This window comes from Trichomycterus rosablanca, chromosome 18 (assembly GCF_030014385.1).
Source record: "Trichomycterus rosablanca isolate fTriRos1 chromosome 18, fTriRos1.hap1, whole genome shotgun sequence".
Taxonomy (NCBI): domain Eukaryota; kingdom Metazoa; phylum Chordata; class Actinopteri; order Siluriformes; family Trichomycteridae; genus Trichomycterus; species Trichomycterus rosablanca.
The window spans coordinates 9,755,431-9,782,498 of record NC_086005.1 but is presented as its reverse complement, the minus strand read 5'-3'; the positions used below and the strand labels follow the sequence as shown (position 1 = coordinate 9,782,498).

Sequence of the window (27,068 nt, the reverse complement as noted above, 5' to 3'; positions counted from 1 at the left end):
GTTTTCTCCAATTATTTATTCTTTCTGTGCGGCCCGGTAACAAATGACAGTCTGTGGCCCGGTGGTTGGAGACCACTGGCTTAGAGCTTACAGTAAACAGGTTTTATTACTTAGTCATTTAAATGATAATTAATTATTTATTAATCATTGGAAGCACAGTTGAACGTATGTGTAATTTTTTGTCATTTTTAATTAAGTGTATTTATGCACAGGCTGTATGTAAAAACGATGCTTTGAGAGGCGAGAAAAATGAATTAAAGTGTTTTGTACACTTGTGGGGTGGCACTGTGGCTCAGTGGGTAGCACTGTTGCCTCACAGCAAGAAGATCCAAGGACTGATTTCCAGGTGGAGCTCTCCAGGTCCTTTCTGTGTCGAGTTTGCATGTTCACACTTTGTGGGTTTTCTTCCACAGTTCAAAGGCAGTTAGGTAAATTGGTTATATTAATTACAGGACATGTAGCTACAATGTCAAACATTATCAGCAACTTTGTATCTCCAAAGTGTAAAACATGACCATAAAATTCTAATAAATAAATGTACAGGCATTGACTTGTTAATCACCATGAACGTGTAAGATCCACAAAATTACTAAACTTTTCTTAATGCAGTTTAAATCCAGCTGAGACCAAGTTGTGCCTTTAATTATGAGGTAATTATTAACAAAAGATTAGTCTCTTTTGATAATATTTATTTGTTTTCTAGCTGCAGGTCTCCTAAGACCCTATTAGCACTTACATGGCAGGTCTAAACGTGATAATGGCTTTTTACTGCACTCCACTGAATTAGAGGTGTCAAGTAAACATCAGCGATGATGCAATAAGTTCTACTGAGATTTCAGCAAAGTGCACTGGCTAAACGTTCTCTTTTTTTTTTTTTTAGTGTAAGCCATATTGGGCATAAAATAAATGCAATAAGTTCTTTTTTATTTTTTTATTTTTTTATTTTTAAACTTTGGAGCCCGGATAACACTGAGGACAATTATGCTAGCCCTACACTGATGAGATCTGGGTTCTCTCTGGGAATCTCTCTAGACAGACATGATTGGTCATGTCTGAGAGGGGAATGGCCAAAGCCCTGCAATAGATTGGCGCCCTGTCTGGGTTATTTCTGCTTTGTGCCCAGTGCTTCCCAGTATAACCGGACCTGTCGCAAACCCTGTTCAGGATAAAATGGTTGATATATTGACAAATGTTCTTGCTCTATCTAAACTATAAATCAGTCTAAACTTGCAATACTGTTTTGCTGCATGCATTTACTTCAAATTTGACTTACTTTGCACACTAAATGGCCAGATGTATATGGACACCTTACCATGAGCTTGTTGTACATTCCAATTTAAAACCACAGCCATTAATATGGAGTTGCCTGTTGGTAGAGTAACCGATTACTTCACTCTTTTAGAAAGGCTGTTTACAAAATGTTAGTCTGTCTCCATTTGTTGGTCAAACACTGATGGTGAACAAGTTAAAATTACAATTCATACCTAAGGTCCTTAAAGTTACATCAAACCACAGTTATAGGCCTTGCTTTGTGGACTGAGGTATAATTATGCTGAAAAGGCTTACCCCAAATTGTTGACACAAAATAAGCAATAAGGGAACTGTGTGGCTGAACAATCTAAATAATTAGAAGGAGTGTCCAATACTACTACATGGTTCAATGGCAATGTGCCTTATACCTCTCCAGCTGCTGCTCAGCATTGTACATTGTAATCTTATCCTTGTGTGCTTCTTCTTGCTTATAGGAACCCATTTTCTAAATGTCCTGATAGAGTTCTTGTATTGATGTCGCTTCCAGAAGAGCTTGGGAGTGAGTGGGTGCAATTATCTGCAAGGACAGATCATTCTTTTGTCTCCTAATGCCTTTACAGCTGTGACTTTGTTTGGTCCAGATGCTTTTTTCCCCTTTTGTTTTAAATGACTCGCTAACTGATTTGTTTGAAAGGTCGGCTCCTATAATGGTGCCAAATTGTAGGTCACAAAATTTCTTGATATAAGGCTTTTTACTACCACTGATGTTTATTGATATTACATAAAGGTTCATGTGAATTTTTTATGCTTTTCCTCACATTTTATAGTCACTTTTAAATGGCACTAAATGTAAAGTCATTCCTACTTGAACTTGACCTACATTTACTCAATAGTAGCCACTGCAATTTTATTTACATAAATAACACAATCTCCAAAGCAAGGTCTTTTAGACCACTCGGAAAAGTCCCTTTAAAATAACCACTTTTCAACAGCCCTGTGAATCCCTACTATTTCTTTTGTAGCTTCATTTCCACTAAATGGATTCAAGCAAAGTTTCAGTTTGCCTGTTTACATTTTTTATTTTTTATTTCTTTGCATATTTGTCACATGTACACCGACTAGGCATAACATTATGACCACTGACAGGTGAAGTGAATAACACTGATTATCTCTGTTTACGTTCTGCTGGGAAACCTTTGGTCCTGCCATCCATGTGGATGTTACTTTGACACACACCACCTACCTAAGCATTGTTGCAGACCATGTACACTATTTTATGGAAACCATATTCCCTGTTGGCTGTGGCTTCTTTCAGCAGGATAATTCGCCCTGCCACAAAGCAAAAATGCTTCAGGAATGGTTTGAGAAGCACAACAACCAGTTTGAGGAGTTGACTTGGCCTCCAAATTACCCAGATCTCAATCATATCGAGCATCTGTAGGATGTGCCGGACAAACAAGTCTGATCCATGGAGGTCCCACATCGCAACTTACAGGAGTTAAAGGATGTGCTGCTAACATCTTGGTGCCAGATACCAAAGCACACCTTCAGGGGTCTAGTGGAGTCCACATCTCGACAAGTCAGGGCTGTTTTGGCAGCGAAAGGGAGAACGACACAATATTAGGAAGGTGGTCATAATGTTATATCTGATCGGTGTATGCTTCAGATCATCAAACTACATTTTATATTGGACAAAAAAACCTAGATGACCCTCAAGACTGAAGGATAATATTCTGTGGACTAATGAGTCAAAGATGGAACTTTTTGGAAGACGGTTCTGTTACATCTGACATAAAACTAACACTGCGTTCCACCATTAGAACATGGACAATGTTTCAGCAGCTTCATGTTTATTGCAGACCTAATTTTTTTTTTTATTTATTTGATTGTCTGAAGTAAAGCAGTTTGAATTTCTATTTAAATCTGGCATAATTTTGAACTGCTAGTCAGGTGTTTAATATAGGCACTAAGAAGTCATCAGCTGTATCATCAGTCACAGCCGGTATCCAATAGCCAACCTTTTGACACATTTTTGAAAAAACAAATGACATTATTATTTATTTCGACAGCTCTTTCTGGCTTATTTTTTATTCCATGTAAGAATGCACGAGTGCATCTCTATATAAATTTAAGCTGCTGGGTGCTAAATATGCCACTAATTTATCTTGGTTAACAACTTAATGCACCTTAACATGCTTTAGCACCTGCAGGGTTCTTCATAGTAAGTTAGCTTCTTGTGCTTTTAGTTGGCCCAGGTAACTAACATATTTGGCTTGCAAACCGTAACCGCCATAAATAATTAATAAATCCAAATGCTTTGTGTAAACGGGTGGCAGAAGGAAACCATAGGGAACAAAAATTGTCCAGTAGTATAAAAATGCTCTTGGGCAATAGTGGGGTCTTGTGAATTACCTTGTCAGGTGATAGATGATTTGTACTGGCACCCCTGCTGCAAACACCAGAAGTTGTACACGCCTACAAAATGGATCAGAGGGCTCTGCTTTTTTAATTCATGTAGCAGCGATAGCCTAGTGGTTAAGGTACTGGACTAGTAATCAGAAGGTTGCCGGTTCAAGCCCCACCTTTGCCAGGTTGCAACTGTTGGGCCCTTGAGCAAGACCCTTAACCCTCAATTGCTTAGACTGTATACTGTCACAGTACTGTAGTCGCTTTGGATTAAAGCGTCTTCTAAATGCCGAAAATGTAAATGTTTTCATGTTGTTGTTTTTGTTTAGTGAAATATCTCTATAAGACAGCTGAGTTATCCAACAATAAATCGAGCCTGGTCTAAGCATCAGATTATGTTTTATTAAAGTACTTCACTGAATAAAAGGACTAGGAACCTAGAAAACAATCACCGTCATAAAGAATAGAAACCTCTTGATACAGGGGGCCTGGACCAAAACCCATTCAGGGGAAATTGGCATATCAAAGTGCATTTACATGAACTGCATTTAGCAAATGCTTTTATTCAAAGCGACTTACAATTATCATTGAATACAGTTTAAGCAATCGAGGTTCCCAGCAGTGTGGCAACTTGATGATAGTGGAGCTTAAATGGGTAACCTTATGGTTACAAGTCCAGTACCTTAACCACAGAGCTACCACTGCCCTGCAAACACCAAAAAGTAAATATTTTACAAATATTGTGAAGTCCTTTGTCAACAACCACTCTCTTCACAGACTTGAATCAACAATAATTGTGGTCTTATTCAAGCATGTAAACCAGAAGTGCTGTGCATGGTCCAAGTGGTAGCCTAGTGGGTAGAGCTTTGGGCTGTTAACTGAAAGGTTAATGACTAGTTCACACTACACGATTTTTGCCCTGATTTTCGCTCGCCGAATGGTCGCCGCTAGATGTGGCAGCTCGGGAGCAACTCGGCGTTCGCTCGGCGATCTAAACTCTGCTCTCAATCGCTGTGTGTGAACTGCTCAACAACTCGATCTGAGCGAGATTGAGGAGAGATATCTAGCATGTTAAATATCTGGATCAGTTGGTTGCGAAAGGCAATAAGTGTGGTGAGGGGGATCATATAGTTTCTATCAGAATACATCGGCACACACACAAGCTTTACAATATTTGTGAACTTATCGTCCATGCCAAACCATAATACCAACACTGCATTACAAAAAACATTTATTAACCTCCAACTCACTATAGAACAAAACAATCCATGCTGGTCGTGTTGCCAAATTCACTATGATCCATTTATTTTCTCCTTGATTTTACACAAACTTTGATTGCTCGCTATTTGTTGACGTGCATTTTTAGACGTGGTGTCATTAAACCCCTTGTCATTTCTTGCGTTTGTTTTCGTGACGAAACGTAATTTGGGAGACCAGAGAAGCTCGACTGCGATTCCAATTGGTGATAGATGGTGTAGTGTAAAACCCCCTATCGTCCTGTAGTGTGAAAGCCACACCGACTTGAAAGACTCCCGATTACAAGAGATCCAGTCATGTCGTGTGAATTGTACAGCGACCTGACGACTTGGACAAATCCCAGCTCTGCCATGCAGCCACTGTTGGGCCCTTGAGCAAGGCCCTTAACCTTCTCTGCTCCAGGGGTGCCATACAATGACTGACCCTGCGCTCTGACCCCAGCTTCCAAACAAGCTGGGATATGCGAAGAAAGGATTTTGTTGTACTATACGTCTGAATATGTATATATGATAAATAAAGGCATTCTTTTTTTCTTAATAGAAAGTAAGTGTGAATCTTATTCTGAACCCCCTTAACTCAGTTGCCATCAATCATGCACTTAACACATTCCAATGTGTTTAGATGAAAACAAGGGCCGCAGCTAGACAGAGGACCTAAAATTGGTCAGGAGAGTAGAACCTGTAGAAATTGCCTGGTAAGCTAGCTCTCAACTATATACTACTACTGTATATTACTACTATATTTAGACCTAAAGCTGTGGTTGCCATAAACAAACGGCACAACATGACCATGTCGGAACTAATGGTTTACAGGACAAATACAAATCATCACATCACTTGTCGGGGAACACAAATATCATGGCACTGTAATGTCTGGTTTTCATTTTGCTTGGACCTATTTGTTGTATAGTGGTGCACACAGGTTGTTAAATGGATTTCCCCTGGCATTTTGTACGACTAAGTCCTTTGCTTGACTCTATCTACATGTTATGACCTGAAGTATGTTGACACCTGATTATGAGCTTGTTTGATAAAAAAAAGCATTTATTTCCCCTCCCCTAACAACCTCTCTTTTTCTACAAAGGCTTTGCGCATGTGTTGAAGTGTTTGTGCACTGATGGATGAGTGCCTGGCTTGCAATTAACAGTCTAACTCATTCAGTGGACATTTATTGGGGTTGACGTCAGAGCTCTGTGCAGGCCACTGGAGGTCCTCTACACCAAATCAAACTCATTAAATTAAATTATGTCTCAGGCACAGTGAAGCTGAAATAGGAAATGGTCCTCCCCAAACTGTTGCTACAAAATTCAAAGGAAATAAGTACATAAATACATCGATCAGCCACAATATTAAAACCACCTCCTTGTTTCTACAAACATTGTCCATTTTATCGGCTTCACTTACCATATGGAAGCACTTTGTAGCTCTACAATTACTGACTGTAGTCCATCTGTTTCTCTGCATGCTTTGTTAGCCCCCATGCTGTCCTTCAATGGTCAGGACTCTTCCAGCACCACTACAGAGCAGGTATTATTTAGGTGGTGGATCATTCTCAGCACTGCAGTGACACTGACATGGTGGTGGTGTGTTAGTGTGTGTTGTGCTGGTATGAGTGGATCAGACACAGCAGCGCTTGCTGAAGTTTTTAAACACCTCACTGTCACTGCTGGACTGAGAAAAGTCCACCAACCAAAAATATCCAGCCAACAGCACCCCATGGGCAGCGTCCTGTGACCACTGATGAAGGTCTAGAAGATGACCAACTCGAACAGCAGCAATAGATGAGCGATCGTCTCTGACTTTACATCTACAAGGTGGACCAACTAGGTAGGAGTGTATAATAGAGTGGACAGTGAGTGGACACTGTGTTTAAAAACTCCAGCAGCGCTGCTGTGTCTGATCCACTCATACCAGCACCATGTCAGTCACTGCAGTGCAGAGAATGATCCACCACCTAAATAATACCTGCTCTGTGGTGGTCCTGACTATTAAGAACAGGGTGCAAGCAGGCTAAAAAGGTATGTAGAGTAACAGATGGACTACAGTCAGTAATTGTAGAACTTCAAAGTGCTTCTATATGGTAAGTGGAGCTGATAAAATAGACAGTGAGTGTAGAAACAAGGAGGTGGTTTTAATATTATGGCTGATCAGTGTATATAGTTTCAGGAAGGTTCTCCAGAAACATGTTTGATGCTGAGTCATCCAGCATTAAAGTAAATTAAATAATGTAGAAAAAATAAATCAGATGAATAATGGATGCTGGTGGGTTCATGGTTAGGAATAAAAAGCATGCCACAAATGGCAAATTTACCAACTTATTATTGCTCATCCTCCCTGTTTTATCAACTCCAAATGAACACCAGCAGATTTCAGAGAAACCTTTCTAATCAATATTGCTTTCCTGACAACGACATCTGCAGCAGGGAGGTGTGAGATGGGCCCAACATCTTCCTCGGTATGCACAGTGTTCCTGAACTTGCTGGTGATCATCCTCATCTCTCACTTTAAGCAGCTCCACACTCCCAGCCATTTGTTTATCCTGTCTCTGGCTGTGGCTGATCTCCTTGTGGGATTTGTCATTATGCCCGTCAACATCCTGAACTACAAAGACAACTGCTGGTACATCTGGAAAAATCTGTGCTTCCCTTTCTCCATCATTAATTACATTTCTGTCTCTGCTTCAGCTGTTTATTGCAATCGATTGCTGTATCTCTGTCAAGAATCCCCTTCTATATTTCACGCAAATAATACTTTGTGACACCTCTGTGATTATAGTCATCACCTAATCTTGTGCCATCCTGTGCAATTCTTTATTTTTCTATACTGATATCAATCTTCTTAATCTGAATGCATCTAGTAAATGCATTGGCAAGTGTGTGGTGGTTAACATTTGATGCAGAATTATTTTGAAGTTGTTTTGCACTTGTTTTGTTAGGTTGTTTTTGTCCTTGAGAATTTGTAAAGTAGCGAGGCACCAGGCCAAATCTGGAAGCACTGTATGTGGAATACAACAATGCACATGAGCAAAGAATCAAAAGCTTGAAAAACAAAGCTGGAAAAACGTTGGGGATTGTTGTTGTCTATCTTGTTTGCTCGATACCTTTTAATTTAAATTCTATGCATGTTTAAAGCCTCTCATCTGTTGTGCCTAACTGGATAATCTATATTAACTCCAGAGTAAATCCTAGTAAACGTATGTGGTATTTACCCATGGTTCAGAATGTCAAATATATTATGACTTGCAGTATATTTGAATTTACATTCTCTTTATATTCTGCATTGAACTTTTCATATTGTTAATGCCTCTGCATCTACACATCTTTAACTTTTATACTTTTAGAGGAATGTATTGTACAGTCAGTATTAGTTGTTAAATATTAATTTTAGGATTGCACAGCTCCACTTACCATATAGGAGCACTTTGTAGTTCTACAATTACTGACTGTAGTCCATCTGTTTCTCTACATACTTTTTAGTCTGCTTTCAGTCTGTTCTTCAATGGTCAGGACCCCCACAGGACCACCACAGAGCAGGTATTATTTGGGTGGTGGATCATTCTCAGCACTGCAGTGACAATGACATGGTGGTGGTGTGTTAGTGTGTGTTGTGCTGGTATGAGTGGATCAGACAGCAGCGCTTGCTGGAGTATTTAAACACCTCACTGTCACTGCTGGACTGAGAATAGTCCACCAACCAAAAACATCCAGCCAACAGCGCCCTGTGGGCAGCGTCCTGTGACCACTGATGAAGGTCTAGAAGATGACCAACTCAAACAGCAGCAATAAATGAGCGATCGTCTCTGACTTTACATCTACAAGGTGGACTAACTAGGTAGGAGTGTCTAATAGAGTGGACACATTATTTAAAAACTCCAGCAGCGCTGCTGTGTCTGATCCACTCTCCCAGGACCACTACAGAGCAGGTATTATTTGGGTGGTGGATCATTCTCAGCACTGCAATGACACTGACATGGTGGTGGTGTGTTAGTGTGTGTTGTGCTGGTATGAGTGGATCAGACACAGCAGAGCTGCTGGAGTTTTATAAATACCGTGTCCACTCACTGTCCACTCTATTAGACACTCCTACCTAGTTGGTTCACCTTGTAGATGTAAAGTCAGAGACGATTGCTCATCTATTGCTGCTGTTTGAGTTGGTCATCTTCTAGACCTTCATCAGTGGTCACAGGACGCTGCCCATGGAGTGCTGTTGGCTGGATATATATTCTCAGTCCAGCAGGGACAGTGTTTTATCCACTCATGCCAGCACAACACACACTAACACACCACCACCATGTCAGTGTCACTGCAGTGCTGAGAATGATCCACCACCCAAATAATACCTGCTCTGTAGTGGTCCTGGGAGAGTCCTGACCATTGAAGAACAGGGTGAAAGCAGGCTAAAAAAGTATGTATAGAAACTGATGGACTACAGTCAGTAATTGTAGAACTTCAAAGTGCTTCAATATGGTAAGTGGAGCTGATAAAATGGACAGCGAGTGTAAAAACAAGGAGGTGGTCATAATGTTATGTATGATCGGTGTATATTACATCCACACTATAATTATTCATATTAAGAAGTTAGAGGGTCATGGTCAATGAGAGTAAAACGTTCTGCACTACCAAGTGAATGATTTAAGTTGCTCAATGTCTTTCAACCATTGAGTCCAACTGGATCATTTACCTGTTATGTATGCCATTTTTAAACCATGGGCATTGAGGTTGCTACCCCCTTTAATGTTTTAACAAACTCCAGTCTTCTGGGCAGACTTTGCACAAGATTTCAGAATATGTCTGGGCTAATGTGTGGCAGTTCCGTCAAAAAATTCTGCAAGGAAAGGCACTGATGTTCAATAAGTTCATCCTGGCTTACAATCAACAATTGAATTCATACCAACTGTGTTTCATGAGGTCAAGGCTCTGTGGAGGCCACTAGAGTTCCTCCACACCAAATTTTTCAAATCATTACTCAAGTCTTTATAAACCTTGCTGAAACGGGAAAGAACCTGTTGCCAGAAAGTTGAAAGAATATCATTTATTTTATACCATTGGTTTTATAACTGTTAGCAATAGGTGTGGATGAAATATCCAAAGCATTTGTAATTCGAACAGTATTTTTGTCTCACTCGTAAGTTGCCGTGAATGAATAAATGAATGTAAATGATGCGTGACACAGAAATAAATCAATACCAGAGTCTCTATATCTGAGGTAAATATGTATTTTTAAATGAGTGATCCAAAGTGTTGGCCTTGGTCTCATTGAAATTCTGGAACATGATCTCAAGCAAGCAACTCTGGCAGATGTCCCAAAAGTACAATAAACTGAACCACTTTTGTGTAAACAAAATAGGCCAAACAATCTCTGATCATGAACTTAAGAAAGCATGCAGTGGGGAAACGAACAGAAATCAGTAGGAGGTAACCTTTACTTCTCTGTATTTAAAATACCATAAAATCTCTGGTAAAGCCATAAAGAAGAGATCATGTAGTAAACAGATATTGGCATCTTGGGCAAATCTATACTTGCAGTTCAAAGCCATAAACATTAAAATGGATTTGGTCTGCTTTGGCAGATCTTCTCTTCTGTGTAGTTTTTATTTACTAGGTTTTGGAATGTGATTACAAGAATTCATTTCCCTGATATTATTATAAATGTACCATATTTTATTTCATACACTGTGATTTAGTTTATATAAAGATCATCCTTTAACACTATGGGATAATTTTTTTTATTTTTTTTATTTTTTTCTATTTATTTCAGCATTTTATCCCATTTTTTTCCAGATTTAGTGTAGTCAATTTGTCTTCCACTGCTGGGGGATCCCTGATTGCATTCGAGGAGGGTATATTTCTGCTCACGCCTCCTCCGACCTGTGCGCAGTCCTTAGCGGACCTACACAGTGTTTGAGGACCCCACCTACATAGTCCAGTCATCCCACCCTAGCAGACACGGTGGCCAATTAGTGTCTGCTGCAGGCACTGCCAGTTATTCCCGCTAGGTGGCGCCCAGCCGACCGGTGGCAATGCTGAGTTTCGAACCGAGGAGTTCAGAATCTTGGCGCTGGTTTGCTAGCGAAATATCCCGCTGCGCCACCTGGGCGCCTACTATGGGATTATTTAAATGACCATCAATTCCCAACAGCATCAATCCTTACTGACAACCAAAAAAATTTATGTCAATGTCAGTTTAAGCATTTCAAATCATCCCATCAGCTTTAGATTAGGTTGAGGTCAGCACTATCATCAGGCCTCAAGTTTCTTTAAACCAAACTCAACCAAATGTATTGTTCATGCAGAACACAGCAGGGCATTCCCTAATTTGCTGTCAATCAATTAGATGCACAGTTCTCTATGATGACATTGTAGTATGGAACAAATAACTTATACTATTCCTAGATTATTGTTTCTCCTCTGCCACACTTAATGCTGGTGGTATTTTCCTGGCATTCTCCAAACACGAATGGTAAGACATAATTCATAATTTCTTGTTTCTACTGCACCAGAGTCCAAAAGTGTTGTGCTGATGCTTGCTATTGCACATGTGCTTGTGTGGCTGTTTAGGCATAGAAACAATCTGCAAGGAAAAATAATAAATATTGAGTCATTGATGAGCAGTACAGTGTTGTAGGGTTTAAATGCTAGAACTTTTTCCTTGTGCTCATTATGGTCAAATACATCGATCTGTTTCAACTGACCACAAAAATCTTCTTTAAGCTTTTACTTTATCCATATAATCAAAATGGGCGGCACGATGGCTAAGTAGGTAGCACTGTCGCCTCACAGCAAGACGGTCCTGGGTTCGATCCCCAGGTGGGGCGGTCCGGGTCCTTTCTGTGTGGAGTTTGCATGTTCTCCCCGTGTCTGCGAGGGTTTACTCCGGGTGTGCCGGTTTCCTCCCAAAGACATGCAAGTGTGGTAACTTGGAGATACTAAATTGTCCATGACTGTGTTCGATATAACCTTGTGAACTGATGAACCTTGTGTAATGAGTAACTACCGTTTCCTGTCATGAATGTAGCCAAAGTGTAAAATATGACGTTAAAATCATAATAAATAAACAAGCAAACCATATAATCAAAACCAAACTTCACTCAGGCTTTAAAGAATGATTTTTGACCATAGGTGCCTTTTTTTACAATAAATAAAATTCGTGACGATATAAAGCTCACTTTACTGTGGACAGTGACTCGTGTATTACAGCAGCTTTAAATTAATGACTTGCTTTTAGTGGTCTTTTCAGCATAAAGAGACCACTGTTCCATGTACTTTGTACTTATTGTACACATGCTATTAATACTTGAACTTGCTGACTCCTAGTCTAATATTGCTTTTTGAGGTCTATTAAGTGCTCCATAGTCTTCCCTATTGTAATGTATGTGGCTGCAACTAGCACAGAGCAGTCACCAGCTGTAATAAAGTTAAGTCTTTGTAATCTTTATAGATTATTTTAGAGATGCATGAGTACCGATACTGGTATCGGGTATTTGCCCGATACCGCGCTCATGAACTTGTACTCGTACTCGCAAACGAGGCTCCGATACTAAACATCCGATACCGTGTGCCTAGTGCACGTTGCTGCGTTATGCCTGGTTCACACTACACGATTTTTGCCCTGATTTTTCGCTCGGCGACTAGTCGGCGCTAGATTTGCCGGCTCGGGAGCAACTCGGCTCTCGATCGCTAAGTGTAAACTATCCAACGACTCGATCCGACCGGCTCGCCGAGTGCTCGGTGACCGGATCGAGTTTTCTAGCACGTCAGATATCTGATCTGAGATGTGCGACTGGGAATGAGTGACATGTCGAACAGCCAATGAGAACGCAGGATACGGTGTGAGGGGAAATGCAGGAGAGGAGTGTAAACAGGTGGGACAGGGGGATAATATAGTTTATATCAGAATACACCGGCACACACACACACGTTTTACAGTATTTCTGACCTCATCGTTCTCTACAAAACATAACAACAAAACACCAACATTGCAAAAATATTTATTAACCTCCAACTCATTAACTCCATTAACTCATTAACTCCATCATTCTAAATAGGTATTGGTATCGGTATCGGCAAGTACAAAAATACATGTACTTGTACTCTTACTCGGTTGGGAAAAAATGGTATTGATGCATCCCTAATTATTGTTTATTTATATTTTAACCTGAACTATTAAACATTTACAGTAATTGTAAAAAAGAACAGAAGATTGTTAACTTTTGTGACAAAGGTATGCTTTTCAGTTATTCACTTGCAGAAATAGAACAGTTGAGAAGTTATCACTCTTAAGACTATAATATGCATGTTCATGTACCCTTTTGACTTTAGCTTTTATAAGTTAAATCTTATTAGAAGAAACAAGATTAGTTAAATGAATGCTCATCAAAATGTCTCTTTTTAAAACTGTTTTATAAGCAGTTTTTCCAATTAAAGTAATACAACTGAGGATTTTGCTATCCTCAAACTGTTATTTTTAAAGGACGAAAAATGAAGTTAATCTCACTTGATATAAATATCTCTTTCACTATGGTAATGATATCTGAAAAACCAAAGAATTCATCATTATATATAATCTTACATTTACATTTATGGCATTTAGCAGATGCTTTTATCCAAAGCGACTTACAGGCATGACTGAAAACAATGCAAGTGACTGAGGATTAAGGACCTTTCTTAGGAGCCTTTTGGCAGTTGTGGGGCTTCAGGGCTCTAGTGTGCGACCAATTTGGTCGCACATGCGACCTAATTTCTCAATGGTGCGACTAAAAAAAATCTTAGGTCGCACCGGTGCGACCAGCCGTTCGAGGGGGAAAAAAAGTCTCCGCGACTCTGAAAGTCTTCCCGTGGTTCAACAACAAACACACAATCAGAGATAGTGAAGGGCGGGACAATATTGTAGCGGCGGTATGTGACATTCAGCTCAGCCAATCAGAATGCAGCACCTGGTTATGTGCAGTTTGTTTAGTTTCGTATATGAGACTCGCCGTATAGCCCCAGGATGGAAGTTCGGGTGCTGGAACTAGGCGGTATAAAGTGCTGTAACGCTCTTGGAAGTCCTGACTAAACAGTTAAAGTGACTCTACTATGTCGTGTGCTTTTATTCCCACACCTCCACCACCGCACAGCAAAAGACCCGTAACATCCCCACCGCACAGCGGCTAAGTGAGCCGACCCTCTACAGTAGCAAGTGGCTAATGCTAGCGGTAAAGTGCGGCGATAATGAAAGTAAAAACACGACAATATTTTCGTTAAGTAAAATATAAAAATAACTAAAAGACAATGAAATATCAGTATACATGTAATCACACAGTGATTGCACCGCAAGCGATTTTGGGACTCTGTGTAAACGATACAGTAAAGCTGATAATATAATGCACTGCATTTAAGATTACACTCTAGAGCCCCATACACACACACACACAAATATACACACACATATATATAAACAGATATACACACACACACACAAATATACACACACATATAAACAGATATACACACATACACACACATATATATATATAAACAGATATACACACATACACACACATATAAACAGATATACACACATACATACACACATTTACTCTATTATTATTTTTATAATTTGTATTATAGTCTACTATAATACTTTCATTGACTGTAAAGAGTGTAGGAAGAGCAATAGTATATTTGTGACTGGTTGTAATACATTTCGAATTGAAATGCTGAAAAAGCACAATGCATCTATAAAACCCATTACATGCCGGGATAAATGCACTGCCCAAGTGTCCCCTCTCTCTGCTGCCTTTCAGCAGCAGGCAGCAGCAAACAGATCATCAAATGAGGCCATGTTGACCAAATTGTTAATCATTTACAAGTCAATATTGCCTATATGGACAACGATTAAAAAAAAAAGTGAACCTGTAAAACTGCGGTGTTAAATGCGATGCGGTCGAAAATTTGGGTGCACCTAACTTTTGTGCTGGTGCACCTAAGAAAAAAAGTTAGGCGCACCAGTGCAACCAGTGCAAAAAGTTAGTCTAGAGCCCTGGGCTTGAATCAGCAACCTTTTTATTAAAGTTCAGTACCTAAACCTCTGAGCCAACATCATCCTATCTCTACCTCTGCAATGCATGTGAGGGTTCTAGCAATGCACTCCCCCAACAGCCTCTGTTCTCCTCCATTTAGTAGCATCTGCGGGAATTTGTTCTCATTTGATCTCAAAAGGGATTGGAACTCTGAATGTCTGTTTGAAATCCCAAAAGGGTTTATTGGGTTTTGGTCAGGCCACTGGAACTGGAGTTCCCTCACAACAAACTTGTCATACCATGTTCTGGTCAGCCTTGCTTTGAGCACACAAGCACGGTCAGGATGAATCGTTAAGAGGCCTTCCTTAAACTGTTGTCACAGTGCTGAATGTGATTATACTGGCAAATTTGTAATTGAGTTTAACAAAAAACCAATTAATATTTTTGTTTTTTAATGTGATCTTGGTTCGGTTTCAATAGAACGTTAGTGATCCAACTTTACATGCTGATATCTGATCCCATTCGAGGGTTTTGACAATTCTGGAATCCCACTTCGGTTTTTTAATCAAGCATTCACAAAAATGGTATTTAAAAAGTTCCAAAAAGACTTTTGAGTGGTGCAACATTGTGTTTTTACCAGGATTGCAGCAGTAGGGTAATTCCTAACCCCCTGAACCAGATTCACACACTGAAGTCATTTCGTAAATGTGACAATGTGATAGGTATGAGCAGACTTCTCACCTCATACTTTTTCCTAACACACAGAACAGGGTGTTAAACTTCCACCATGTCTGTGCTATTTGACATCTGTTTGAAATGTGTGCCGTATGTATCGTAATGAGGACCGGATGTGAAACCCGTCCCACTGAGGCCAACCTGCCAGTGTGAATCTGCCTCTGCTCTTGGCATGTGCCAACATTTCGGTCTCCAAATAGCAGGGTCCAGCTGTTGCGTAAAGCACCTGACCTTTTACCATTCCTGCTTCGATCCTTCCACGCTGACATTTTCCAGCATTCAGGTGCGAGGAGGCGCAGACACCGGCTTAGACAGACGCCGGGCCTTTGCGATATTTGGGCTGGAAATGAGAGAGCTCTCGTCTCTGACAGATGGATGCGAAAGCAAGACAGGTGCAGTGTTTTATTAACACCAGGCTTGAAATTTCTTCTCATTACAGTCCACGTGTGCCCTTTTAAAGAAATGAGTCACGCAGTCGACCCATAGGTCTCCGGAGACTAGCTTACCTAGTTTAGCACTAGCTTATTGCACGTCTGGGCATGATTAATTGACTTTGAATGGTCATCAGTGCTGCCTGGCTTTATCTATAGTGCCACTTGATGGCAGTATTGTCAGGTCTCTTTGACAGAACCACTCTCTGTCAGCCATTCTTTATCTGCACGCCAGTAAACACCTCAGTTTCACATTAGCCTCCTGAGAGCAGAGGTTATCGGTTTTATGAAACAGAAAATCATGTACCATGTTATTATACATACAGATCAGATATTGCAGCCTATACGGATCTCTCAATTCATACATGCATTACTTTTAATTGGTGCATTTAGCTACTTTAGACACATTAACAGCCATGAAATCTTCATACAAAGACACTGGCGGTAAAAAAAAAAAGTGTTTATAGACGAGCCATCTTTTTAAAATGACATACACTTGTATTTCATGGCAATCTGAAGTCTGTTTACTTCTTAAATACAGCTGTTCTTTTCTGTTACAGAATAATTGAAACGTGTATTTTTAACTTCACATTAAGCATAGTGTTGTTGGGTTTGAACCACCTACTTTTCTCCATCAAGCTATCTTTTGCTCATTGTTTGTTGCATCTGACCACAGATTTGCACTCCTGAAGTTTATTCTTCCCTCTTTGTTCACAGAAAACAGCATCATGTGCTAAATACTGCTGTTTCTTTAAGATTTGCCCTCACAAGCAGACACTGGCTTATAAACTTTTAACAGTGTTCTATACTGACCTGGTAAGACTTCAGTTCCATTCACATTTAAGTCAAAATACTGTATATAAGAAGTTTCTCCAGACTTTTAATTTGTTTTTTCACACTTGGTCTAGTTATTTGAATTCTTAATTAGGGTCAATTCTGGGAGCATTTGGGTAAGGGATTAAACAGCAATAGTCTTATTATTAGAATAAAGTAGAATAGAATGGCTTTATTCGTCATATATACATATACAGATGTGTACAGTACAACGAAATTCGTTCTTCGCGTATCCTAGCTTGTTTGGAAGCTGGGGTTAGAGCGCAGGGTCAGCCATCGTACGGCGCCCCTGGAGCAGAGAGGGTTAAGGGCCTTGCTCAAGGGCTCAACAGTGGCTGCATGGCAGAGCTGGGATTCAAACTCTCAACCCTCTCCGGTTTCCTCCCACAGTCCAAATACATGCAAGTGAGGTGAATTAGAGATACAAAATTGTCCATGGCTGTGTTTGACATTAAACTTGTGAACTGATGAATGTTGTGTGACCAGTAACTACCTACCTGTTCTGTCATGAACGTGATAAAATCCTAATAAATAAATAAATACAATGCTTCCAGCTAGCACAGATTATGATGAATGGAAAGTACCCTTCTTACTTCGTTACCTCTAATGTACTGTATAGGAGGTTCATGTGTTCCTTATTACCATTCACAAATGCTTGAAACACTCCATGTTTTATTCAGGCATAACGTTGCTACTATTAAGCTGAATTCATTTAGTGATTGATGTGTTTATATGACATATATGCTTTTTTTTTCTTCAGCAACTGGTTGTTTGTGAACTTCAATAAGAATTTAACATTATGGTGATGGTTGCACAAGAAGTTTAAAGCTTATTCCTGTGCTTTACTTTGATCAGAGATACCTGGAACCACACGCTGGCTCAAGAGTTGCCTTCACACATTCTCAAATGTACAAATCTCAAAGTTTCAATCGACTTGTTTCGGAAACTGAATTGCAAGTATAAAAACACTCTATGCTTACATCTGTCTCTTTGTAAAGCAATCATTAGCATTACATGAGGCACCATAGCAAATATATGTACATGTATATTCGATATATCTACAGTAAATCTAACGTTTTTCATATCCACTCCCTGTCTGAACAGATCAATGCAGTAGCCTTTAGCTATCAGAAGAGAAATACCTCTCATCAATAGCTCCTTAGTGCAATTACTTTGACCAATAAATCCATAGACGGAGCTAAGATGAAGCTCCACACTGATACAGGAGCATCTGGACTTATCCAACGCTTACCCCTCCCAAACACTAACAGAATTCACTCACTGTAGGATCATACTAGTACAGTGCCTTGCAAAAGTATTCAGCCCCCTTGAACTTTTCAACCTTTTGCCACATTTCAGGCTTCAAACATAACGATATGAAATTGTAATTTTTTGTGAAGAATCAACAACAAGTGGGACACAATCCTGAAGTGGAACGAAATTTATTGGATATTTTAAACTTTTTTTAGAAATAAAAACCTGAAAAGTGGGGCGTGCAATATTATTCAGCCCCCTTGCGTTAATACTTTGTAGCGCCACCTTTTGCTGCGATTACAGCTGCAAGTCGCTTGGGGTATGTCTCTATCAGTTTTGCACATCGAGAGACAGAAATTTTTGCCCATTCTTCCTTGCAAAACAGTTCGAGCTCAGTGAGGTTGGATGGAGAGCGTTTGTGAACAGCAGTTTTCAGCTCTTTCCACAGATTCTCGATGGGATTCAGGTCTGGACTTTGACTTGGCCATTCTAACACCTGGATACGTTTATTTGTGAACCATTCCATTGTAGATTTTGCTTTATGTTTTGGATCATTGTCTTGTTGGAAGATAAATCTCCGTCCCAGTCTCAGGTCTTTTGCAGACTGCAACAGGTTTTCTTCCAGAATGGTCCTGTATTTGGCTCCATCCATCTTCCCATCAATTTTAACCATCTTCCCTGTCCCTGCTGAAGAAAAGCAGGCCCAAACCATGATGCTGCCACCACCATGTTTGACAGTGGGGATGGTGTGTTCAGGGTGATGAGCTGTGTTGCTTTTACGCCAAACATAACGTTTTGCATGTGGCCAAAAAGTTCGATTTTGGTTTCATCTGACCAGAGCACCTTCTTCCACATGTTTGGTGTGTCTCCCAGGTGACTTTTTATGGATATCTTTGAGAAATGGCTTTCTTCTTGCCACTCTTCCATAAAGGCCAGATTTGTGCAGTGTACGACTGATTGTGTCCTATGGACAGAGTCTCCCACCTCAGCTGTAGATCTCTGCAGTTCATTCAGAGTGATCATGGGCCTCTTGGCTGCATCTCTGATCAGTCTTCTCCTTGTTTGAGCTGAAAGTTTAGAGGGACGGCCGGGTCTTGGTAGATTTGCAGTGGTCTGATACTCCTTCCATTTCAATATGATCGCTTGCACAGTGCTCCTTGAGATGTTTAAAGCTTGGGAAATCTTTTTGTATCCAAATTCGGCTTTAAACTTCTCCACAACAGTATCTCGGACCTGCCTGGTGTGTTCCTTGGTCTTCATGATGCTCTCTGCGCTTTAAACAGAACTCTGAGACTATCACAGCGCAGGTGCATTTATACGGAGACTTGATTACACACAGGTGGATTCTATTTATCACCATCAGTCATTTAGGTCAACATTGGATCATTCAGAGATCCTCACTGAACTTCTGGAGTGAGTTTGCTGCACTGAAAGTAAAGGGGCTGAATAATATTGCACGCCCCACTTTTCAGGTTTTTATTTCTAAAAAAAAGTTTAAAATATACAATAAATTTCGTTCCACTTCAGGATTGTGTCCCACTTGTTGTTGATTCTTCACAAAAAATTACAATTTCATATCGTTATGTTTAAAGCCTGAAATGTGGCAAAAGGTTGAAAAGTTCAAGGGGGCTGAATACTTTTGCAAGGCACTGTATATGTAGATAGATAGATAGATAGATAGATAGATAGATAGATAGATAGATAGATAGATAGATAAGTAGATAGATAGATAGATAGATAGATAGATAGATAGATAAGTAGATAGATAGATAGATAGATAGATAGATAGATAGATAGATAGATAGATAGATAGATAGATAAGTAGATAGATAGATAGATAGATAGATAGATAGATAGATAGATAGATAGATAGATAGATACTGTATTTATCCCGAGGGAAATATTGGCCCCCAGTAGATGAACAAACAAAAGAAAAAGAACTAATACAAATAAAGTATGTTGTAGCGTATGTACAATGTGCATATGCACCGATCAGGCATAACTTTATGACCACCTCCTTGTTTCTACACACTGTCCATTTTATCAGCTCCACTTGCCATATAGAAGCACTGTGTAGTTCTACAATTACTGACTGTAGTCCCTCTGTTTCTCTGCATGCTTTGTTAGCCCCCTTTTATGCTGTTCTTCAATGGTCAGGACTCTCCCAGGACCACCACGGAGTAGGTACTATTTAGGTGGTGGATCATTCTCAGCACTGCAGTGACACTGACATGGTGGTGGTGTGTTAGTGTGTGTTGTGCTGGTATGAGTGGATAAGACACAGCAGCGCTGATGGAGTTTTTAAACACTTCACTGTCACTGCTGGACTAAGAATAGTCCACCAACCAAAAATATCCAGTCAACAGTGCCCCGTGGGCAGCGTCCTGTGACCACTGATGAAGGTCTAGAACAGGGGTGGGCAATAAAATTTTCGAAGGGGCCACATAAGAAACTGGGACTGTTGTGAAGGGCCGGACCAATAAGGTGAACTTAATTCTGCTCAATATTAATTTTATCTCTTTATTTACATTTTCAGCATTTAGCAGACGCCTTTATCCAAAGTGACTTACAATAAAGTTACAGTATACAGTCTGAGCAATTGAGGGTTAAGGGCCAGCAGCAACCAGGCAGTGGTGGGGCTTGAACCAGCGACCTTCTGATTACTAGTCCAGTACCCTAACCACTAGGCTACGGCTTGTTACGTTATTTTACTATTTAAACAAACAAATGCAAAAAAAACAAACAAAGAAAACAAATGTGAACAAAATGTGCAGGTTTTTAAACTTTACACTATTTTTTTTTAGTATAATCACCTCATTTGCTGTTTTTCAGTCCTTTGTTATTGTTGAATATTCTTATTAAAATCACAAAGCTGGTCCTGACTGCTTCAGTTCTGGATGTGTTAAACTTTATCCTTGTTGCTTTTGCAGTTTAGTTAGTGAAGCTTCATGTATTTCTGAGTTTAGTACCATAACAGCGATTTAGAGCCTAAATTGTGATCGTTAACCAGCGTTACACCTGACTTCAGTAAATAAATACTTCAGAAGTTCGTGTCTTGTTAAAAACTCGGTGAACGGTGAAGCCCGATACACTCGCTCACACACGTAAAACGAAACTTGAGGATATTTAAAGACACCGCGCTCTCGTCAAAATCAATCCTGTTATATTGTATGTGTGATGTACTGTACATTTATTTACGTCTAATTTTTAATTGCCACGAACCTCATGCGGGCCGGTTAGGGATGTCTCGCGGGCCGGATGTGGCCCACGGGCCGTACAATGCCCAGGTCTGGTCTAGAAGATGACCAACTCAACCACCACCATGTCATTGTCACCCCACTCTGTAGTGGTCCTGTGGGGGTCACAACTATTGAAGAACAGGGTGCAAGCAGGTTAAAAAAGTATGTAGAGAAACAGGTGGACTACAGTCAGTAATTACAGTCAGAACTACAAAGTGCTTCTATATGGTAAGTGGAGCTGATAAAATGGACAGTGAGTGTAGAAACATGGAGGTGGTTTTAATGTTATGGCTGATCGGTGTAGATAATAATAATATGGATTATTACTGATCTACATATAGGTATAAATAAAAGAATGAAAATAATAAAGAGGAATATGTAGGCTTAGATATGGTGGTGCAAATGTGTGTCTATAACATGCACTTAATTGAACATTTTACAAGATCAATACAAAGCAAACGCAGATCTTAAACAGACGGAAATCTGATTGTTCACCAAATTAAAAAGCTACAATGCAGCTTAGCTTATGATTATTAGGTCTTCTCAAAGTCTAATGTACTGAAGTAGCTTTGCTGCATGGTTATTTACTCATGCATTACTTTCAAAACCCTAGCTGAATGATATTAGTTAAAGGAGGAAGATGGATTAGATACATTTCAGTCTTTTTAGTCAAGCAAAATACCCACTTTACTAAGGAACCTTCATTTCTCTCAAACACTGGTACTGTTTAAGCACCATGGTAAGATAATTAGGAGGAATCGTAGCCGCCTCCAGGTCTATATTGCAGGAATGATGTGTAGGTGATGACTGGGGATCAATACTTTAGACTAATCCATGTGGAACATATTGCTGGATTGAAGTTCTTATGCAGGAGGAGCTGCTGCGGTTATGAGCTCAGTACATCTAATCACAGCTTTGTTTGGCAGGACAGGTCAAAGAGTAAAGTGTTATTAGGATCTGTAGCTGTAATGAGTTTTTTTTAACGTGGTGGATGTTGGACCTCAGAGGTTATTGCTTCTGTTATTGACGTTAGAGAAGCGCTTTTCTAATCAATGAATGAAGGAATGAATAGATGAGTTTATAATAATAACAATGAGATTGTACTCATTCTTTTTAATGAATTTTTAAATATAAATAAATATTTTAGCAATTCACAGTTATGGGTGATAGTGTGGACTGGTGGTAAATTGCATTTAAAGCCATTTTGGTGTGGGGACAATAAAAGTTTAATTTCAGCTTTGCTAACAAATAGTGTCAGTTTGTTTCCATCCTTAATTTTTTTTCAAGAGGACTGATTTTAAGAACAAGTTTAAACAGCAGACACTGGGAAAACAAAGCTACAGATATTGCACTGACCAGGATGATCAACCCATTTGAATGTCACTTAACAACTGTAGCATTAAGTGACCTACAAAAAGAACAGCTGGTAGAGTAAAGTGCCAGACAAGGAAGGTTTAAAACCGGCTCCTAGTGGCAGGGCTGAAGTAAAGCCATTAAAAAAGCCCTTTATCCCAGAAAAGCAAAGACGAACCAGGCTGAAGTTTGCAAAAGACCATAAGAATTGGACCGTAAAGGACTTGCAGTAAGGTCGTCTTCTCTGACGAGTCCAATTTTCAGCTTGGCCAAACACCCTCTCATCTACTGGTTAGAAAGAGACCTGAAGAGGCCTACAAGCCATGCATCCTGCACCCATTATGAAATTTGGTGAAGTTATTGTGATGATCTAAGGTTGTATCAGCAATAATTGGGCAGATTTGCCATTGTGAAGGACGCATGAATCAAGCCAGTTACAAGGTTATGCTCAAATAAAGATTGCTTTCTTCTGCTCTGACAATGTTTCCTTAAGTCTGAGGATTGGTTTCTCCAGCAGGACAATGGTCCATGCCACACAGCGAGCTCAATCAAAGTGTAAATGGCCAGGCTTTAGTTCTGAACCTCAGTGAAAACTTCTCAAATGTGATCAAGAGGGAGATGGCTGGTCGGTCCCAGGTCATCAAAGTCGTTTGAGTGGCATACAGTTACATGACAGTAGTGTTAGCCAATACACATAAAAAGCTAGGATTGAAAACTACCACATTACCAGCAGGTTATTTGACTTTGGTAACCTGTGAGGTGGATCATACTACAGTGAATTCGAGCGCTGTCCAAGTGATTAGGAAGAGAACAGGAATCATTTGGGGTCATCTGCCTTTAACGAACGCCCTTATCAAAGTCACTACATAGTTCACACCAGCCCAACTGCTGCTGGAGTTTTTAAATACCGTGTCCACTCACTGTCCACTCTATTAGACACTCCAACCTAGTTGGTCCACCTTGTAGATGTAAAGTCAGAGGCGATCGCTCATCTATTGCTGCTGTTTGAGTTGGTCATCTTCTAGACCTTCATCAGTGGTCACAGGATGCTGCCCATGGGGCGCTGTTGGCTGGATATATTTTTGGTTGGTGGACTATTTTCAGTCCAGCAGTGACAGTGAGGTGTTTAAAAACTCACCAGCAGCGCTGCTGTGTCTTATCCACTCATACCAGCGCAACACACACTAACACACCACCACCATGTCAGTGTCATTGCAGTGCTGATAATGGTCCACCACTTAAATAATACCTGCTCTGTGGTGGTCCTGGGAGAGTCCTGACCATGGAAGAACAGGGTGAAAGCATGCTATAAAGGTATGTAGAGAAACGGATGGACTACAGTCAGTAATTGTAGAAACGAGGAGGTGGTTTTAATGCTATGGTTGATAAGTGTATTTCTTAGTAGTATTGTTTTCATTTTGTTGGATGTCAAAATAAAAGTAGCAGGAGCAACAGTTACAAAGTAAACAATAAGCAATAAACTGCACTGCAATCATTTTTAAGACGTACTGCTATGGACTGCTGGCTTCTCTCTTACTTTGCTGATAAATAGTCTGACAGCACACTGTATCATGTGTGTTGATTTGTGCATTCATTAACGTTTTACTTGTTGAATATAGAACCAGTTCTACTGGCAAGAACGTTTAAATTCAGTTCTACTTGTGTTGATACATAATTTTGTACCTAAAAATTTTATGAAGCTTCTCAATGTTCATCATAATAATCGTGCATGTATTTTAATAGAGTGTCTGAAAGCATTTGTGTGGAACAGTGTTGCGCTAGCCCACCACCACTGAGACCTTGGTTGGAGTCTTAGCTGTGCTACCGGCCTGGTCAGATGCTTGTCAGATGCAGTCAGGAAGTTGGATAGGTAAGCTTTGTCGTCATTGCAACAAGGGCTTCTGGGCGGCACGGTGGCTAAGTGGGTAGCACTGTCGCCTCACAGCAAGACGGTCCTGGGTTCGATCCTCAGGATCCAGGATCCGGGTCCTTTCTGTGTGGAGTTTGCATGTTCTCCCCATGTCCGCATGGGTTTCCTCCGGGTGCTCCGGTTTCCTCCCACAGTCTAAAGACATGCAAGTGAGGTGAATTGGAGACACAAAATTGTCCATGACTGTTTGATATAACCTTGTGAACTGATGAATCTTGTGTAATGAGTAACTACCGTTCCTGTCATGAATGTAACCAAAGTGTAAAACATGATGTTAAAATCCTAATAAACAAACAAACACGGGCTTCTACTGTCTGGTTGTGGTTCTGGCACTAATAGTAGAGAAATATTTAAAGTGTAGCGTGTTTATTCTACATAAAAGTCAGAGGGCAAGTACATGTTCGCCATTCTGAGGTTGTTCTTGGCCAGCATGGATGAGGTTAAACATGCAGTGAGAAAGGAAGTGGACATGTCTAAATTACTAATGGAATACTCATAGCGATTTGGTTAATAAAACAATTTCTGTATACGCTTCTAAATATTATGTGTACGTTTGAAGTGGATGTATGCACTGGAGGTAAATTAAAGACCAAAGAGGCTTGAATACTTAATTCCACTGTAATTCATGAGGCTTCCAGTTTTCCAGCAATCATTAAAATTCCACTTCCTATAGACAGCTAGTTTCCTAGCAACAAACGCTGATAGCGCTGCAATAAATATTGAAGTGCATTTTCATCTTTTACCTTGCACACTCTAATGTTCATATCAGAATGCAAATACAAAAGGGAATTTCACACTGATCCTGTTGTTTCAGCAAAACCCCAAGGCTTCACGGTAGTGCTGCTCTGCATAGTGTGTACCCGTCCGCAGAGAATTCATTCATTCACACCACACACCACCAATAATCCATAAACTCGGTGACCAAACGGGGGTAAAGACCGCAATTTAAAACCAAGCCAGATGTATTTGGGAAGAATCAATGGACCTACACAAGTCCTAATGATCAGAGGAGCTCAATAAGATGGAGCATGCTGAGCAGTACAGGGGTACCAGTGGGACGGGCCCGAAATGGACAGTGTGTATTACACAAGCAAAAGGCTTTAGCAGTCTGAGATGAGTTTTCTAATAGAGTACAGCTACAACAATGCCTCACTCTGCTGGGTTTCCCACAATTCCCCTCTGCTGGACCTGCTCTGGACATCAGCTATTAATGAGCAACATTCTTCAAATTCATTTCCTTAACAGGAAACACAACACAAAACATCATGACCTGTCAAAATTCTGCAAAACAGTTCATGTATTTATAGCCAAAAATTCCCTGTATGGTCAAAACATCTGGCTGTGAACTTGTTAAACGTTCTATTATAAACCGCTGAGAATTAGAATGGACACCAGCCCACAGCACTTTTCTTTAAAGTCTTTCTGCATGATTTTGAATCCTCTCCATGGGAATTTGGGCCCAACAGAGTATTTGAGTCATCCTGCTGAGATCTCTCCGAGAACTTATTTCAGGAGGGTACAAGAGATCCTAAACAAAACATTTAAAGAACTGCTGATATTTTAGCCTCAGTTAAAGTCGAAATGCAAAAATTTACAATAGTTACGTTTGTCCCATTTAGCATTCGTGCTTATCCAAGGTGGCTTACAATCTGTGACCAAATCAAACAACTGATGGCTCAAAAGTGGCAACCTGGTAGTGGTGGGGCATGAACCAGCAAGACCCTCAACCCTCAATTGCTTAGGCAATATACTGTCATATACTGAAACAGCTCTAACCGGTTGTTGAAAAAATTGTTCCTAAATTGTTTTTTTTTTTTCTGGTTGGGCTCCAGACCAAAGAAAAGCAGACATTAAAACGTTTTAAAATGCTGATGTTTTAGCCTCAGATAAAGTCAGCATGCAAAAATTTACAATATTACATTTGTGGCATTTAGCAGTTGTGCTTATCCAAAGCTGCTCAGAACTGTTACCAGTTCAAACTAGGGATGATCCGATCTCAAAGATCGGGATCGGGGCCGATCAAGGCATTTTTTAACTGATCGGAATCGGCTTTACTAAACCCGATCGTAATCCCGATCTTTTGTTTAAGTGAAACAAGTCCAACAGCGACGTGTAATGTCTGCAATGTGAGCATTTCACGAGGCGGTGGGAGCAGAGCTGCGTTCATTACTGTACAATTTTACTGTTTATATGGTGTGTGAGTCAAGGATCACTCCGGTTTACAAAACAACGTAGTGATGCACTCGTTTAATAAAGAAATAAATACACGGTATATTCACATATTGTCGGGAGCAGAACACTTTATTAACTTCTTCTGTTACGGTACCGAATAGCGGACAGCTAGAGTCAAGCACGCTATTCCATGCACTACGGAAGCCC

The 27,068-nt window shown here is 40.1% G+C and overlaps 1 long non-coding RNA gene and 1 pseudogene across 1 annotated transcript in view; both read left to right on the top strand.

The window, feature by feature from the left end:
* The window catches only part of LOC134332950 (uncharacterized), a 53,723-nt gene that overhangs the window by 7,352 nt on the left and 19,303 nt on the right, over positions 1–27,068 (top strand). The gene's annotated exons all lie outside the window — the stretch shown is intronic.
* LOC134332835 (trace amine-associated receptor 8c-like) lies at positions 7,266–7,807 on the top strand (annotated as a pseudogene).